This window comes from Neodiprion lecontei, chromosome 5, assembly GCF_021901455.1.
Source record: "Neodiprion lecontei isolate iyNeoLeco1 chromosome 5, iyNeoLeco1.1, whole genome shotgun sequence".
In the NCBI taxonomy this organism is placed as follows: Eukaryota; Metazoa; Arthropoda; class Insecta; order Hymenoptera; family Diprionidae; genus Neodiprion; species Neodiprion lecontei.
The window spans coordinates 4,932,941-4,952,184 of NC_060264.1; the positions used below are offsets into that span (position 1 = coordinate 4,932,941).

The following is a 19,244-nucleotide window of genomic DNA, read 5'->3' on the forward strand; positions in this document are numbered from 1 at the left end:
CGGTAGCGCTAATTCCGATGGTAACGATACGATAACCTCACCGAATATCCGCGATTGGTCGTTCCATGAATAGCGAAGTGCGTCCTTCGGGTTTTGGCGTGATAGGATCTAAAGTAACAACGTCGAAAATCAAACGGCAGGACGATTTATTAATCATGACTAAACATTCCGCCTGCGGCTTATCGCGGACGTGATGCGCGGTTTTTGAATTCGCAACGCGGTTCGCACGTCTCTTGAAGAATTTTATACACGCGATAAAAAGAAATATACGGCTGCTCGAACAGCGACGCGAATAAAATATGTATGAGAATTCATTGTAAACGTGGAGGAAAATATTTACCTACTAGGAAAACAGTAACGATTTTAATCATTTTCACGGCTCGAATAAAGGCTGGCTTTTATCATTGCAGTCATCGGTCTTTTGACTCCGGTCATTAATGAGGTTTCGCCACGAACTATGATCGTCAAAAGTATCGCCACGTGCGTAAATTCTTGAACTGAGAGGAATTTTTAGTTCCGGTTACCGCTCAGTCCTTGACTATTTTCATTTTTCGCCACAATCGAAGAATATAGTTCTAGGTACAAAATGAAAATTAGTTTTTTAGCTGTTACCGGAAAGTCTGATATCCGTTGCTATTCCTTCTCGTTACGATCACTGTTGCTAGATTTTCTTGCAAGAATAAATTGACGTTAAAGCCTTGTTTAACTAAAAAAGTAGAGTAAACCTAACAAACTGATTTTGCGTTGCAATTAGCAAAAAAGTATCGACGATAGCGCAAAATGTTTACGCGTACCTCGTTTTTCGTAATTCCAACAATATTCGAACAGTTTTTTCAACGATACTTGTTTTACTGAATTTTTTTACTTACTGTAACAAATGAAATTTTTCTCAGTGTGCTTTTCAAATTGTTCGAAATTTCCGCAATTAGTCATTTGTAAGATAACGAGGAAAATTCGTGCGATACGTTGATTACTTCTTATCTCGGATCCGTCGGGAGGATTGAGTGATTTTCGAAAGCCTCGATTTCCTCCGGTTCAACGCTTGTCGATAGACACGTCTGACAACATTCGCGAGAAAGGAAGATTTTCGATTTCGCAAATAGGATCTCTTTTATGTGTGGTACATGCTTGCCAAAGTCGTGGCGAATCAGGAAATAAAGGGTACGTGAGGCACGTCCGAAACGGTTATTTACTCTCTCTCTCTCCCTCTCTTTCTCTCTCTCGGGCACGAAATGGAAATACAATGTCCCGGAAGAATATGGAAAAAAGCCTGCTACACGACTTATCGTTGGATCCCAAAGCACGTGTCATTCAAATATCGGAACGTTACTTAATGCCACTGTAAAATCTGGGCAGAGTTTCGACCTTCTTTTTCTTCTTAATATTAATTTACCGCGAAGCTCTCGCTTCTGTGATTTGTTTATACCGTTAGCGAGGTTGAATAGCCGAAAATTAATAATTCTTATGAATTTCACTACGATGCTGAGTTTTGTTTATCAAATTATTTTAATCATGGGCTAAACGATGACCTCTGTAAAAATGGAGGAATAAAAAGTTCGTACTAGAATTTTATGGAAAGGGTTTATATATATATATATATCGATGCTTCATTTCGAATCTCTTCAAAATTATCGAATATCCAGTAGATTTGTAATTCGATTTCAATTTATGGCGCGTATTACTCAGAAATCTGTTTTTCACAAATCTACCGAACAACATTTTTTTTTTTTGCCTGGCTTGTTGACGCCGGGAAGTATTTAATTTTTATACAACATTGCATGGATATTGATTACGATCAATAAATTCCAATTCAGAATTTTCTACAAAGAAAAAAGAAAATCTGTTTCAGTGACTTTGCAAAGAATAGTATTCTTTTCAATTAAAAATTAACTACTGAACGAAAAATTTCTCTCAGTGCAACACTCGTGCTCGATTATCAACCCGTGGTTAAACGTAATGAAAATACTTTTCTGGGAGTGGTTGCATGGAAAGAAGTCGATACGTACTCCGTCGTTGGGACAATCTTGGACGTCCCTGTGACGTAACTTGTTACACGTTGAGGGTGAGAAGTCACCGAGAAGAGGGTCGATAACGTCGAAACTCGAGTGACACTCACCCTCATCTCGCTCCTCATCAAAAGCGCCGCTCGCAAGACGGTATTTTATTAAATTCAAAATTCAATCTTCAGAACCGAATTAAACATAGCGATGGAAATGTTTTCTAATTTTTTTTTTTTTTTCTTTTTCATTTTTCTCAACGTCTTTCGGCTCTGTATCTTTTAACCAAGATATCTGAAATTCTTTCACGATTTTTCAAAACTTATTTCAAAATTTAGAGCCCATAGAGAACGATAATAACACCCACTTTTTATTCAACTACTTTAGCTGGACTTTTTCGACTAGAAAACGTACTTAAACAAAAGGACGGTAATGAGCATCTTTTTTTGTTAGCTAGGAATTGAAACTGTTGATAAAACTCTCGTGCTTTAAAAGAGAAAAAAAAAATATCTGATGCGTGAAACATTTTTTATGAATTTTTTTAATGTGTTTCCAACGGATTGGAGAACCGTTCTGAAGGGGTTAAAAGAAGTAGATTACAATATGCGTGAATTTATTTTTACCAGAACTTCGTTTTCGACCAAAATTTAGTCAGAAAATATAAACGGAGACAAGAATAACAACTGATTTACCGAAATTCGAGTAAATAATCTGCAATGCTTTTGAAACGAGACAACAATGGATCCGTCTTTACGCAAAGCCTAAATGAGCTTTTGCGAGATCTGTGCCTTTGAATCATCACAGATTGAATGTCGTGCGCGTGTATGAGACGAAGCGAACCGTATAATTTATGCGATCCCGGCTGACTTACGCTTTATGATATGGATGAAGACTGAAATCTGAATTGTATATGTCTGACTGAATTCAACACGTCGGGAATTGTCGGGGTGGTTTTGACTTGACAATAAGCTTTCGCAACTCGCTGATTCAGTAAGTTTCTCGAGGCGTTTTACGGAGGTTTGTTTGCCGAAAATCGATAATCTTTATCAATTTTTTTACCAGACAGTCGTAGGTACATTGAATATAAAAATAATTGTTATAATCATAAGCCTGGACGGTCTTTTGTAAAATAGGGAAACAAAAGATACCGAAGTTACAAATAAAAGCTTAGACATATCGATGCTTCGTTTTGAATTGCTTGAAAAAGTTTAAAAATCTGGTTAACTCGTTCAATTTTTATTCAAGACTATTTTCTAGAAAGTTGATGGAACGATATTTTGTTTTTGTATCGTCGTTGTTAAATATTTTACTGCACAAGATTTGCATCGATATATTTTATTGCGATCAATAAATGGTGACATTGATTCGTCTGTTGAAAAAAAGAGATTTTCTTTCAGTGCCTTGGTAAAAAAAAAAGAAAAAAAAAAAATTTACCGAATAAAACGAGTCATCGGAAAGTAAAGCGAAAAAAAATCTACCAGAGCTTCAATCATTTTTAGGTAATTTCAAATGAAAAATCGACAGTCAAGCTTTTCTTTATAATTTTAGTGCTTTCGTTTTTTTTTTTTTTTTTGTATATTTAAAGAGATGTGCGACTACGTCGTAATAAAATTAATTAAAGAGTATTGATATTGGCCAATGAAAATTGGCCACACTTCGCGAAGAGTCAATAAATTGCATCGCCAAACACGCCGCATCAAACGGTGTGGAAAATTCGCTCTCTCTCTCCAAGAAAAAATGGAAAATCGCTATGGGAATGACAAAGAAATTGAAACGCCTTGAGTCAGTTGGAAAAATTTTACGAGCTCAGACATCAACGTTTTCCGTAAGCGCCTACCAATTTGTTCGTCGATCTATCGCGTATCGCATCGCCTCTCAACTTCGTTATCTCTCGTACGAAACCCTCCATCAAGTAAAAGAGATGGCCGTTGCTTTTAGTTGTATCTCTCGGTTCTTTTTCGTACGAAAACTGATCCTCTCCCCTCGGCAAACAAAACCCACGATCATCACTTTACCTCGAGTTGCCTGAATTCTCATTCACGGTACACTTACCGCGTTGCGAAAATGAACATGTCGTGTTAAAAAACGACCCCAGCAGATTTCAGAATTAAACAAAAGCGTGAACGCTTCGAAATAAGCGTTCAACATTCTTCGTAATTCACTCCCTTCAGCCAAATCTATAGTAATTATATATCGCAGTGAATGAAAAGCGACGGTGAATCGGATCAAAGGTTGAAACACGGCCAAGGTTTTAAGCTTCGGTTAACGTCTCGTTTAAACTCCTCGGCACGTTTCTCCGGGAGTTCCAATTGAAGTCAGGAAAGGAAAGAAAGCAAAAGATAAAGGGAAAAAAGAAAATAAAAAAATCTAGAAACTTTTTTAACCCAGATTCTAACATCGCGTCAAAAGAACAAAACAAATCAACGAGACGCGTCTGATTCAATTTACGATCCTTGAACTTTATGGATGGACCGGTTATACATTCTCAACGAAAAGTGAGTCTCGTAGACAGTATTGAATACTTTATGATAAGACGAAAGTCGTAAAAGGATCAAACGCAAAAAATATGATAAAAAATTTGAATTCGAATAATAATTATTGTACCCAAAAGTTGACGATAAATAGTTTAAACAAAAAACATTGAATATCAAATTTTTGTGGAGTGTTTTTTTCATCGTCATACGAAACGAATTCGTTGATTTTTTTCAATACACATGAATTTTCAGAGAATTTTTTCAGTACTTTGAAATTTTCGTTTTCAAAAATTTGGAAACACTGTACTTACAAAGCTATTCCTCCAACGCCTAAGAAACTTCTTAATTGTAATGTAGAACGTTTTTACGAAAACGTATCCAAAATTCACGATTTATCATCCATGTTTCAAAATAAAAAATTTACAAAAACAGAACTAATAAAATAATGACAAGATTCTTTAAAAATTCATTCTCCTCCAAAACAATCAACGAATTGATTTCATATGACGAGAAAAATTTCATTTGTTACAGTAATCAACAAAATTCAGTGAAACAGGTATCGTTAAAAAAACTGTATGAATATTGTTGGGATTACAAAAAACGAGGTACGCCTAACCATTTTGCGCTATCGTCGATCCTTTTTTCGCAATTGCAACGAAAAATCAGTTTCTTCGGCCTACTCTACGTTTTTGGTTAAACAAGGCTTCAACGTCAATTTATCGTTGCACGATCGTTAAATTTTCGCAACGGTTGCAAGAAAATCCAGCAACAGTGATCGTAATGAGAAAGAATAGTAACGGATACCAGACTTTCCGTTAACAGCTAAAAAACTAATTATCATTTTCCACCCAGAACAATATTCTTCGATCGTGGTTAAAAAATGAAAATAATTAAGGACCGAGCGGTAACGTTAACTAAAAATTTCTCTCAGTGTACTTGAAAGGGCTGAAATTTAGCTTCTGCTAATTTTTCACAATCGCTGAGACCCGAATTCGAAATTCCCAGATCTGGTATAATAACCAACGGTTTGTCGGGGCTTGAATCAAGACGGACCCACGGGCGCCATATCTCTTGTGTAATTTGCGTCCCGGTGCCACGGGACCGCAAGAGAAGCGGGAATGAAGAGGCCGACTATTCGGCAGACAATTAGGTTCTCCCCTGGCTGAGAGAACATTATCCAGCGTATCTCCCGAGCCAACAATCTTGCTTATCCTCGTTACCTTCAGACCGCCTCGTATCTCGGCTCAGTCACGAATTATGGCTCAACTTGGACAACGCGTCCCAGAATTCCCGCTTCCTTATTTACAATAAGATTTAATTTCCCAATGGGTTCTCCGGGACGAATAGAACGGCTAGATTTCAATTACGAGCACCAGACATCGGACGGGTTTCATGGTAAACGTGATCCGTCTCCGAAACGAAATTGGATCAACAATTTATTATTCTCCTTATTTCTTTTATTTTTGCAACGATTTCTTGATCAACTTTCGTTTACTGCTCGCTGCAGAAATATTTCGTTTCGGATTTTATAGGTATACATATATATATATATAAATTGCGCAAGTCCATTTAGCCGCACGATGAACAGAAATAGGCAGAAAATTGCCGAGACAAGATCTTACATTTCACTTTTTACATGCTGTGTTTACAAATTTTGAAATAATTCATCTTTCCTGCGGAAGTTTGAATAATTGTTTACCTTGTGTGTGTGTGTGGGAAAATCAACACGCAAACTTCACGTAAACTTCACGCAATGTATACAAGACTCCGACTGAATTGATGATGAGTATCGCACATATCGCTATCTGGGCGCATTCACTTCGCCAGATTCGTCGAAAAAATCGGTGTACTCAGAATCTTTTTTTTCCTTTCCAAACCGTATATGATTGAAGTTTTTTTTTATTTCTGGCCATTTTTAAGTGATATTTTTTAAGCCCAAGCGTATACTTTATAAATTGAAACTATTTCCGTAATTTCATTTCGTTCGATCGTTAAGGGTTTACATGCAGTAAGCATGTTAAAAAAAAAAAATTTTTTTTTTTCTAAATCTGCTTTCGTAATGTACATATATTCAAGTATATACACAGAAAATTTCATGTCGATCCGCCAATATTCTCGAATTTACGCGCATATTTGCAAAGACGCCTGGAGCGTTTGAAAGTGCATGTTAAATTTTGAAAATGTTTTTCTCAAAACTATGTTTTCAAAGTCGGTGAACAAGATTTCTCGGAAGCGATTGAACCGATCAGTCTCAAATTTTTACACGAGCCTTATGAATATATCTTTCAGTCCTTAATCGACGGTTTTTTCTCGCCGATAAATATTTTCCATTTTATAAACAAATTGAGTCGAAATTTGGAGAAGCCGCCATTTTGTTGCAAATTAATATTTTGCTTATTTTTTCGATCAATGAACCAGATAATACACGAATCATATTAACTAAATCTTTTTTGTTTTTTTTATTTCGGACGATCCAGTCCAGATATATCTTGCTCACCACAAGACGCCTGTTTTTTAGATAGCAGCTTAAAAAAATCATTATTTTTACAATTAATAAATATCAGAATGAAGTTCAATGTTACCCCATTATTTGTATAAATTTTTATATCAATAAATTGAACCGTCTCTTCGTGAAAAAATCTTTGATAGATCACATTTTTTCGCCCTCCTGACCGCGTCTAACCCTTTAAAGCGTAAAAATATTGGTAACGATGATTGCCCTGACCGGAAAAAGGAAGACTCCAAGAGCTGTAATGAAAGAAAGGAGAATGAGAAAAAGAATCGAATCGAATACAACGAACCTGAAACTGTGCAGCCGCTCGTTATTTTTAACGATGGGAACGTGTTTTTCGTACATATCCGATCAGTTCAAGTTTCAGGGCTGTAAAGCTTTCGGATTTGTATCCGAATTCTGTCTTAGCGTGTGTCCGTGTAAGCCGAGGAAGATATTTTCTTCTGAAAATAATTACGACGAGGATCGCTGAAGGGGATTCGGTTATGTCGATCCGGCTGAAATCTCTGAGCTTACGTTTATTACTGATAAGTTCCGAAAGCGCCTGATTCCGAATTATTTTGCGCCGAGACTTGAAGTTAAGAAATCAAAATTTCAAGAAACGACAAAGTTTCGAATGGTCGGAAATCCAACGGCTCAAAGTTCCGAAATGGGAGATTCTGAAAATTCAAGTCAAAATTCCGAAAGATAAAGTTTCGATGGAGTGAAATTCCGAAAATTAAAATATACTATCACAGCTTAGTTTGCTGAACGAGTAGGTGGAAAAAATCGGAAAAACCGAAAATCAGAACCGAAAATATCGAAAATCCAAAACAAGAAAGATCAAAGTGGTGAAATTTCACCAAGCCAGAAATTCACAGGACTAAAAATCTTCGATCATTCGGAATTTCGATGTTTCATATTTGAAAATTTTCTAATTTTCGCACTTTCGGAACTTTGATTCATCGCAGTTACGCCCTTCCGGCATTTTGTATTTTCCAAACTTTGCACTTTCGAAACTTTGATGCTCGGGTTTCGGACCATTCGAAACTTTGATGTTTCGTAATAGTTTGATTCGGTTACTGTAAGCTTCGCTATGAAAGAACTTCTGAATTCGGCGCTTTCGGAACTTTTCAAATTTGGAATTTCAACTCCACCCCGAGCATTTTATTTGCATCGAGTTTGAAATCGATCCGAGTCTGAAAAAAGGGGATCTGTGCCTGGGAATGGGTGAATTGGGATATAACAAATGAACCGAAATCAATTATTCATGCAAATGACCGCGGGGTTCGAGCTGAGCCGGAAATGGGTTGTGCTCTGTATGGCGAATAACGATTTTGCAAACAGACCTCAATTTAACGCAGGATCGTGGCGTTATCGCGTCGTGTGCCGGCCTGCCTTTCAAACCTTGACCCCGAAATACGTGCAATCTTCGAATATTATTATATCCACGTAGACCCAACCCAGTTATTACTTTACCCGACAGATTATCCCGCCGGTGCCTACGAGAATCCCGGAAAAATTAACCGGACGAGGCGGACATTCAGTTGCGATATAATGACAGAAATCAAGGAGATGAGAGAGCTTTCAAAGGATCAGATAGAGATCAAGGAATCACGAGGAATCGTCCGTGACGAACCCTCGGCGTAATGCAGAAAGGTACTTTGCACTGTAATTTATCTTTCGCGATAAAAATATTACTGTACATAAAATCCTGAAGGAAATTAAAGAGTGTGACAAGCTGTCAAACCCTTTGCAAATGCCGTACACTGAGAATAATTTCATTTGTTGTAGTATTTGAAAATCGATCCGTTAAAACTCTAATTTCTGAAGTGAATGTTGATTCTGCGAAAATGAGAATCACTCTGAGATTTCTGCACAAGTTTCATCCTGCGAAATTTCCCCGAGTTTCAATTTCGGATCGCTTCCATAGCTTGACCGGAAATTTATTCGACTGCAATCTTCCGAAACAGTTATCAAAAATTTTTCGACAATCTTATAAAAAATTTGATTCGAAAACCGCGTTTTGCTACGAAACAGCAAAAATCGGATTGAAAAACTTGAAAGAACGTATTCGAAACGAGTATTAGTTCGCATTTTCTTCTTGTTCCCTTATTTTCCTTTTCTCTCTCCGTGAGCTCGTAATCACTGAGTAAACTTGTGCTGTGTAAAAATGAAAAAGAAAAAAGAAAAAAAATAGGGTGAAAAATTGAGATCTACGACCGAGTGTCGCGACGCGTTTATGTTGTAACTTTGAGCCGTTTGCACACACCGAGGATAATTTTTCCGGACTTTTGCGAGGTGATTTTCACGCCATCGTTTCACCGCCAAGGGAGAGAAATTAATCCACGCCATTTCGGTCTTAAAGTCTGAAAATAGGCGCCTCGTAACCGTGATCTAAAAAATGTCGAAAAACCTTTACGACTCAGTCCCATGGTGAGATTATTATTTATTTCTGCTTATCCGTTTCGTCGATCCTTCGGCTCTTGGCTCTTATTTAAAAAATTTCATTCTCTTTCGCCCTGGACTCTTGTCTCGCATTTCCTTCGTGCATAAATTACATACCGACTCGCGATTGGCTTCGCAGCATCGACTTGGGACGGATTATCGAGTCCCACGGGATAAGATCGAGCCGAGTATTGAATCAAGCGCTTTTCCATCTCGTCGGAGGGTCGACGGGCGATGAGAACTCGACGCCGTAAAAACGCGAGGTATTTTGCAAATGTATATTGCGCGGACGAAAGAAGGGAGGGAAGAAAGAAATCGAGAAGAATCGGTCGTGACCGCATCTGACTATCCAGCAATCAACGTTGAGAATTATTTAAAAAATTTAAATCAATCTTTGCTGTCAAATTGTTACCGGAAAATTAGCTAAAATGAATCGTCAAAAATGTTTGGCAAGGAAAAATTGCTGATATATATATTTAACAAGTCAAGTAACTGAGAGTGAAAGCCACCGCCATGATTGGAAAGTGATAAAAATTATCCAGACAGATTTTCATTGATAAATGAGAGTTCGTAAAAGAGTCATTTTTTTTATTTTGATTCCTCTTAAATATACGAAAGTAAAAAACGAGTTTCTTTCTCGTACGAGGGTGAAAAATAATTTTTTCAACTACTTGAAAAGTATCGAGCAAAACACTCGCATGTCGGAGACTAAAAATGTCGGTAAGATATTAATTTTCATTCCACCGCATTATCTTTTTTTCCTACTTTACGCTTAGCGGGTAATCGAGTTGAACATTACGCGAGTGAAGTTCCAAAGGGGATACCGGACAAGGGAGAAAAATTGATGGAATGTAAAAAGGAGAAGAAAAGAAAAAGAAGAAGACAGGAAGGTAGGAGGAAAAAATAAAACTGTAGGTGAAAAAAGAACGCTACGAAAGTTAATTATAACGAACACCTCGCGTATCTAATAATAAATCGTCCCGTGCAGTTGGTTTCACATCTCTTTATAACGCGATGCGGAATATCATGCGAAGAGAAAAGTTTTAATCGTGGAAATGCAATCGTACGGATTATTTTTCTTTCGAAATGTGAAAAATGAAAATGAAATATCGATGCGGGAAAATAAAAAAAAAAAAAAAATAGATTTTCTATCGATTAAATGACCTGAAATTTTTATTAATTTATCACAGTTTTGTATTTTATGATACATTGACGAAATTGACGAAAAGTATTCTGTATTCTTTTTTTTTTTTTGTCTTTTTGTCACCGTGTCGATGAAGCGAAAGAAAAGTAAAACTTTTCTTCTTTTTACAACTGTGAATGAAACCTTTCAGCGGGTGAAAGTTGACTGAAAGGGGATTCTCGTCTGTCCTCCATTTATATTCATAAACGCGATATGCTCGTAGCTTGGGCTTTACGCGGCTTGTAGTTACGAGGCCATTATCCATATGTTCACCGTGTCGTGTAGACACAATGCGTAGACACACTTACGCACTTAGTCGAAATTCCAAGCTGTTAAGAGCCGAAAATTAGGAGAGGTTGCCTCCGTCTCTCGAAGGCTTTGGGAATTCCCGAAGGATGAGATGAAAAAGCTCGGCAACGGCCTGGATTAATCGATCGAGTTTTGGGACGATTAGAAATAACGAGAGAGGAAACGGGGCAACTTCATGCCGCGGAATGATCGACATGTTGTGCGAAGATTAGTGTGTATCACGGTATGATAAAACGGGGATGAAGTAAAAATTGGAAATTTGAACCCGAGATTTTCAGGAAACAATCAATCGCGTGGCCAGAATCGAGAATGAGTGAAACGGAGAAAAAGGTAGGGTGAAAGGAAATTGAAGGGTGGAAAAGTACTGACGCCGGAAAATCGCCAGTGGCGTAGAAATGTTTGGAAAATTGAGTTTATCGTGGAAAATGAGAATTTCTGTAAGCAATCTACGGATTTGACAGCCGGGCGCGTTTTTTTTTCTTTTTTTTTTTTTTATTTTTTTTATAAAACGAGGGAGAAAACTCGCCTCGGGCGAAAAAAAAAAAAAAAAAAAAAAAAAAACAATTCCCATTTACTTGGGGGAAGAAAATTGACCTCGCGTTTATTTGCGGTTTGCTACCGAGTAATTGACGATATTTCATTCCCGGGTATAGCGGCACAGTAAAAAGTTTTAACCGTACGAGTATCGCAGTGCAACGTGGCGGGTGGAAATAAAATTGCATAATAGGGAAAAGCAAGTTTATTGCAAGGCTGCTGGGAGAGGGAAGTTCGTAAATATTTATTTCCCTTCTTCGTGCATCGCAAATTTGCAATTCACCCTGCAGCGGTACAAAGTATGGATCTACCATGGCTTTGATATTCGCCGTCTTATTCTTGCATGTATGAATTTTCGAATTAAGCGTTGAGCAGAGCTATGAATACAGTTCTGAATAATAAATCATTCGGAAATTGCAAAGCGAAATGCATTAATATTGACTTGGCTTACCGCGTCCAATCGTTGCTACGATGAAAAGAATATTTATGACAGTAGCGAGTATATAAATTTGAAAAGAAGAATATTCGATTAATATACGGCAGAAATTTTTTATCAATTATTACAATTATCAGCAGACCCGCAGAGCTTCAATTTTTACGGGGCTGGGTTGAAGTTTCGAATTTGAAAAGTTTCGAAAACGCCGAAATCCGAATTATTTGATGGTGATATTTGAAGTAAAGAAATAAAACTTTGAAGAAACAGCAGAGCTTCGAATGGTCGGAAATACAAGTCAAAATTCAAGTCACGATAGAACTACGTTACGAGAAGTAAAGTTCCGATAGAGCAGAATTCCGAAAAATAAAGTTTCGATGGAATAAAATTCCGAACATTAAAATATACTCGCACGGCGTAGATTACTCAACGAGTGGGTGGAAAAAATGGGAATAACCGAAAATCGGAATTATCAGGATTCCGAAGGTAAAAATATCGAAAATCCAAAACGAAGAAAGATCAAAGTGGTAAAGTTTCACGAAGCCAGAAATTCACAGGACTAAAAATCTTTGATCATTTGGAATTTCGATGTTTTTGATTTTGAAATTTTCTCATTCTCGCACTTTCGGAACTTTGATTCATCGGAGTTAGGTCCTTTCGACATTTTGCCCTTTCGAAACATTAAGCATCGGGTTTCGGACCATTCGAAACTTTGATGTTTCGTCAAAGTTTGATCTCGTTACTTTAAGTTTCGCCCCGAGAAAATTCTGATTTCGGCGTTTCCGGAACTTTTTAAATTCGGAATTTTAACCCCGGCCGCTTTTCACCCATAAACGTCAAACTTGACGACGCAAGCAGGGAATTGTTGAACCAACGAACCGTCACCCGACACCGAGAAGTTCATCGCACGTTAAACGCTTGCAGCTTATCCAGCCGTCCGATTCCTGAGCGATTTATCCGGGATTATTTCTCGGACAGAAACGTGAGACGAATTTGAAAATCCGTACACAGCCACGCCAGCTGTTAGCTCGTGCAGGATCGTTTAATTATCTCCCGGGTAGCGATGTGCTACGTCATTTCATTGTCAGCGGTTAATTAACACGAAACGTGACACGGTCTTTTCCATCCCTTCCGAACACCGCGCGTATTCCAGAATCCACCCTTACAGGTTGCGTCAGCGTCTCGCGTATGCCAATCAGGTAAAAACGAAGACGAAGAAGAGGAAAAAGAAAAACGATTCTGTTTATTCAGACGATGGGTTCTCACTGGACGGTATAGATGAAGCGTTTCCTTTCAACAGTTGACAACAAAAAAAAAAAAAATAAAAAAAGTTTAACACAAAATTTTTCCACCCCTCAACGGAAATTACTAAAGTGCGTCAATATTATCGAGGCAGCGATCTGCGCCAGCGGTGGACAGGCTTCTGCAATAAATTGCACCCCTAGGATTGATTCCTGGTAACACTGACAATGAGAGAAATTTTTAGTTCCGGTTACCGGTCGGTCCTTGACAATTTTCATTCCTTAGCACAATCGAAAAATATAGTTCCAGGTAGAAAATGTAAATTAGTTTTCTAGCCGTTACCGGAAAGTCTGGTATCCGTTGCCATTCTTTCTCATTACGATCACTGTTGCTAGATTTTCTTGCAACTGTTGCGAAAATTTAACGCTCGCGCAACGATAAATTGACGTTAAAGCCTTGTTCAACTAAAAAAGTAGCGTAAACCTCAGAAACTGATTTTGCCTTGCAATTAGCAAAAAAGGATCGACGATAGCGCAAAACGGTTGGGCGTACCTCGTTTTTCATAATTCCAACGATACTCGAACAGCTTTTTTTAACGATACCTGTTTTACTGAATTTTTCTAGTCACTGTAACAAATGAAATTTTTCTCAGTGTAGGAAATCCATCACTGATACGTTACACGAATTCCTCGTTTGAGGGAAAAAAAGCTCGGTGCAGCTGGTTCTTCGAACGGGTGTGGCTCCGATCGTTTTTAGTCGCAAATTGTCCTCAGCCACGCGAATAAAGTCGGTTTATCCAACCAACGCGCGATATTTCATCCCTCGAATTCTCTCACTTTTCTTTCCAATATTCCAGAAAAAAGAATCGTCCACCGAACTACAGTCGACGAGTCGTCGAATTGTAAGCTTATCGTTAATTAAATTCGATAAACTTTATAATCGGAGCTTTTGATCCTCGTTTTTGCGATCTGGCAAGTCGGTTGAAATATCTCCCACGTGTCTTCGAAGCGATACCAATTTCGCGGGGAAAATAGATATGCATTGTTATCCGAATTCGAACGGCAACAGCTAATGTAGGTTGTTCCTGATTCGAAGCAGCACCCGCTGTTTAATTTCCACGAGTTTCACGCTTTGTTTTCCGGTTGTAACGCCGCCTTCTACGCGCCTGATATCTTGCAATTTTTGCGCCAATTAAGTGCTCGGGAATTATTGTTCGATTTAATGAATGGCGGCAGGTAATTAGTCGAGCCTGTCATTATTTTGAAACAACAGTGTTCCAAGGATTACCAGTCACGTGACCCGTTAATCAATTTATCAATCCCTTTGAAAATCCATCATCGTTTCCCCGTTATTCCTTATCGATAATCGATCAACCCAAATTGATCCCCGAGGTGGTATGGAGCACACAAAAATGGGCAACAACTTTGTGCAGCCATTAACTTGATACCGTCGAAGGCAAATTTGCCTTTTATCATGCATCGGAACACTCACCGTCCCTGAAACAACTTGTATGATGCTCGTTCCGCGTTCATTCACTTTGTTAAATTCACTTGGCAAAGTTCCATTTGCTTTTGACTCATCGGCGGATTCGTTTCTCATGAAATCAGTAAGCAACGAGGCAATTTCAGATGGAGTCGCTAGCTCGCTGTGAAAAAAAAAATTTTGCTTTCTTTTGTTCGAGTTTCCCCGCCAAATAACTCGGAATTAGGCGCTTTAAAAATTTTTCAAATTCTAAACTCCAGCCCCGCCCCTTTAATAAACGCAACCTCCAGGCTTTGCATAATTAGGGTCCCACCTTCGAGTGACAGAAATGTGGGCACCGTTTACACCTGGGAGTGTCAGGCGTTGCTTTTAATCAGTAAAAACTGGATCAGGCTTGTTACGTAGTCGCAGACCACACCGCGAGATCTGTTATTCCTCTTTGCGTACCTTTCCTGTGTTTTTTTTTTTTTTAAACTCAATTTGAGGAAAATAAGCCAAGTTACTCCGTAGGATCTTCGACCTTTTTCGATTACCTCCGGAGTGTTTCAGTTACGTTATCATTAGCGACTTTGATCGAACTCAATCAAAGTTTCACGTGGTGATAGAAACAAAAACGAAAAAAAAAAAAAAAAAAGACAGGCCACGTGGCCTATTTTTCTCTGCAACAACTTTTCGCGACCTAAGTTTGAACCGCGATCCGTCGGCACTGTTTTTATCATATTTTCTAGCTTGACTTACGATCAGAAGAAACAAAGTGGAATTCCAAGAGCATCGCTCTTTTGTAGCGTAATTCGGGAAAGTTAATCATGTCCCTGAATTCCGTTTACAAAAGTACGACAAATCGTCGAAATTTGTACCCTTTCCGCTCGTTTGTTTATTTAATATAGGAAGGAAAAAGGGTGAGTTTGCTCGGTCGGTAAGGGTAGGAGTACGATATGACCTTAATATCGCTGATGGTCTCGGAGGAGAAAATTCAGGGAAAGCATCAAAGGGAGAAGGAGCGATGCGGGTAAAGAGATTACTCTCTTTCTTATCGCGGTGTGAATATGGGTATAATACACATCTGGGGAGGTCTGGTTCCTTCATTCTTAATTTTAACGCGTTCACGTCGCGGAAGCAACGCCGCGAGGTGGAAGGATATTCTCTACTTCTCTTTTCCCCAAGTTGAGTAGAAACCCACCCTGCATCTTTGCTGTACACCTGCTCACGTCGCGGAAGGAAAAAGCTCTTCTTCAGATCTACGGCGGGCGTCAAGATATAATGTAGCTTTTCTCCGAGGGGAAAGAAAAATCATGCAATACTTCAGAATCAGAGAAAATGTATGTTAAACGTGACACGTTTACTGATCGGCTATTTTTGTCATTCTCTAAAATATACGGGTCAACGAATTCATTTGTCAAGTACCAAAAAATTACCAAAATTCCAGACCACGACGTAAAAAATTCAATGCAAGTTTTGATTTTTACAGTGAAATCGATTTTTCGATACTGTACCTCCGGAACTAAATCAATTATTCATGTAACAAGTTTTTAGCAAGTATGACATCGTAACTTGGAAATTTAACCAGGCTTTTGTGACTGTCTTTATTATCTGGCTGTGTGTTAAAGGTTTCGAAAATAATGTTTCATAATCTTAAACTTAATTCAAATTTCGAAATATAGTATAGATTTTTTCTCACCAAATATGTATAAATATATATTATTATATATTTTATTGTATAATTATAATTAAAAGCTTTTAATAGTAACCGCCAATTTTTACACCGATAGAAAAAAATTTAATCGCCAAATTCGATCACAATGCCTTGGCTTTTGTTATTTATTTATTTATTTGTTTTTTCGAGAGAGAGAGAATTTGGAAATCAAAGCCGGAAGTGAATAGAATAATAGATGAGGGGGAATTCGGGAGAACCGGAAACGCGTACCAACGTAAACAGCGAGTATCTTGGCTCCGTAAGATTGATCGAATACATCCTTGGATGAATTCGTAGAAATTCGATTTACCAAGTCGAAATAAGAGTCCATGGGGATAATTTGCGGAGAAGAAAACACCCGCGGCAAAAAATAACAGGTGAAAAAAATACATACCAAAGTTCTCTGATTGGTGCGGGAAATTCTTTGAAAGAGGCTAAGAGTTCCCTTTAGTGGATGTTCGGTAACTTTTTCAATCTTGATGCCGAATCCCTGAGAAAACACGTTTTGAAACAAACCCTTCAAATACAATCAGGATGGAGAAAGAATTTTTCGAATCAACGAATTTCCGTGCATCGATCAGCTGCGGTCGGAAAAATAACCGCTGTATATGTTGATTAATTTTGCGGTTTCGATGTTGAAAAAAATTTTCGTATTTGACGGAAAATTATCTGCTCAGGCATGTACTAAAAAATTTTGCCAGACTTCGGGACGGGCGGTTTTTTGTTTTTTTTATCTCGCGTGATCCGGCCATAAAACAGGCGATCCGGAATTCGCTCCCGAATACTTTGAACTGGGCTTATTCAATTTGATTCTTCACAATTTTTGACGCACAGAAAAATACGGTTCCATCGGTTCCGCAGAGTCTCTTGGGAATAATGGGGGAGTATAAAAGGCATCTGGAATAAGACGTAAATTAAATCATCGGTTTTGCTTACCTGCGACCAGCTTCCGCTGCAAGCTCGTACTTCGACGAATGACGGAGTTGCTTTCCTTTTTTCTTTTTTTTTCTTGAAAATCAAAGGCTTTCTCTACATTCTCTTCTCTGCTCGCCGAGCTTTCTCCGTTATTACAGTCTCTCGAGGGAATGAAATAAAAATCAATCGAAAATCCGGGCTCCATTCTGTACTGCAAATTGTCCTGCTGCGGGAAGAAAGCGAATGAAAATAACGAAATTGAATCCGTGACTGGGTATAAATTTCTCCAGGGTTCGACTCGCCGCACTTTGATCATAGAAATTATTTTCGACAATGTCAACGCAATCAAAGTAGGCTAAACTAACATTGAATATCATCAAGCCAAACCGCGCGCTTGAAACTATCGCAATTGCGAACTCGCAACAGTTTGGAACTCCAATTATCACGTACATACATATTCGGCGGAATCCGATTTCGCGAGTCAAGTAAATGCCACAAGCTGTTCGCACAACTTGCGATGGACGCGAATGAATTTCTCAGAGTTTAGAAATGTCTCACCCGTTGTGGTTAATTTTTCGTTAAAACTTGCGAGTTGTGCAAATAATGGTAAACGGATCAAAGTCAAGCGAGGAATGAGATCAATCATAAAAGAACCGGTTCGTTGGAAGGTATAAAAATTTTTAACACGTGGTTTGGTCGAGTTCCTTTTCTTTCTTTCTTTTTTTTGTTTTTTTTTTTTTTTGGCGACAGCGTCGAAATTCCTTGGAGAAATTTCTTTCAAGAGCGTAGCAGCACGTCAGTAATTGCGAATCGATTGCTGCTATCTGTCTTAATCGTTTTGGGTGACCCAGGGGAATAAATCGAGGCGTCGCGTGTCTCGGGTCCTGTATATATATAAACGCAAGGAATATACGGGTGGAGAAAGAGAAATTCTTCAAAGTAGTGACTTCGCGAAATTTATTTACACGGTTGTAGAACTCGAGGATAAAACCGATGCCTGGTATCAATGAGACGCACCCTTTTTGGGGGGAGGGGGATCGAACGTAGATCACGTGCGAGTGAGGGGTGGTGTTCGGACCAATTTCACCGGAAGCGGAATCAAAGTGATAAAAAAGTAAATTTCAAGATTAAAAGATGACCGATTATCGGATAATTGAAAATATACTGTTTGCGGAAATTGTATACCCAAGGCTGATTAAATCCCGATAAAGCTGCTTCGTAAACGAGGGTTGAAACCCGACTGAACTTTGTACCAACATCGGTTGTCTCTGAAACATGTTACACAATGAGGCGAATAAGAGGGTCGAATAATGCGATTCAATTTCTCGCGACTGTCAATTCCGAGCGGTGAAAATTAATGCCTCAACCTAATTCGGGTCAAACGCGTTTGAACAGAAGCTCGTCGCGATGGAAAATCGGCGAAACGTTTGCCGATTCGATGCAGCGTTCGAATTCACCCGAGCGTAAAAAAGAACCGTGTGACCAATTTGAAAGAGGAAAAAAGTCAGCGTTCGAATTCCTTCCGGCACCCTTGAAAAATCGCTCGTATTTCGGGTAAACCGTACCTCGGTTTCTGGATTCGAAATTGCGACTCGCTCTTGATCCGCGTTCTGCGTCGTGGTCAGGAATTGCCGCTCCCATGAGCCTCTCGGATCTGATGCCCCTCGAACCGGAAGCGTTCCATTAACAAGGCAATGATGCGAGCGGAGAGCGCGCGCCCAAAGAGCATCACCGAGCTGCCTGTGAGTCGGTAGAAACGTCTTCGAAGCCTTGTAACGGAGTCGGTGAAACGGTTCGCGTTGCACGAAACCGATCGGTTAATTGCCCCCGTAACGAAGCCGGTGAATCCATCCTCATCCATTTTCCTGGTTAAATTGGTACGGCGATAACGAGTGTTGAAGCTGCTGGATGAGTTCTTCGTCGAATCGTACCGTTTGTCAAACTGCGAAGTAACGAGTGGCGAATTTTAATTGCGCCGAGTCCGTTCGACGAAAGGTACAATAAAGACAAGAGAACGACTCGTAGTCAAAGTTGGGAACAGTG

General features: G+C 38.8%; 1 protein-coding gene and 1 long non-coding RNA gene across 4 annotated transcripts in view; one reads left to right on the forward strand and one right to left on the reverse strand.

Moving 5' to 3' along the window:
- The window catches only part of LOC124294443, a 51,975-nt gene extending 32,832 nt beyond the window's left edge, over nt 1–19,143 (reverse strand). For both annotated transcript variants that reach the window (XR_006904305.1, XR_006904306.1), the window contains exons 1-2: nt 18,767–19,143; nt 17,223–17,427 (exon numbers count right to left, since the gene is read on the reverse strand). This is a non-coding gene — a long non-coding RNA (uncharacterized LOC124294443). The remainder of the gene's footprint in view (nt 1–17,222; nt 17,428–18,766) is intronic.
- The window catches only part of LOC107225981 (leucine-rich repeats and immunoglobulin-like domains protein 1), a 61,613-nt gene that overhangs the window by 29,022 nt on the left and 13,347 nt on the right, over nt 1–19,244 (forward strand). The window lies entirely within an intron of this gene.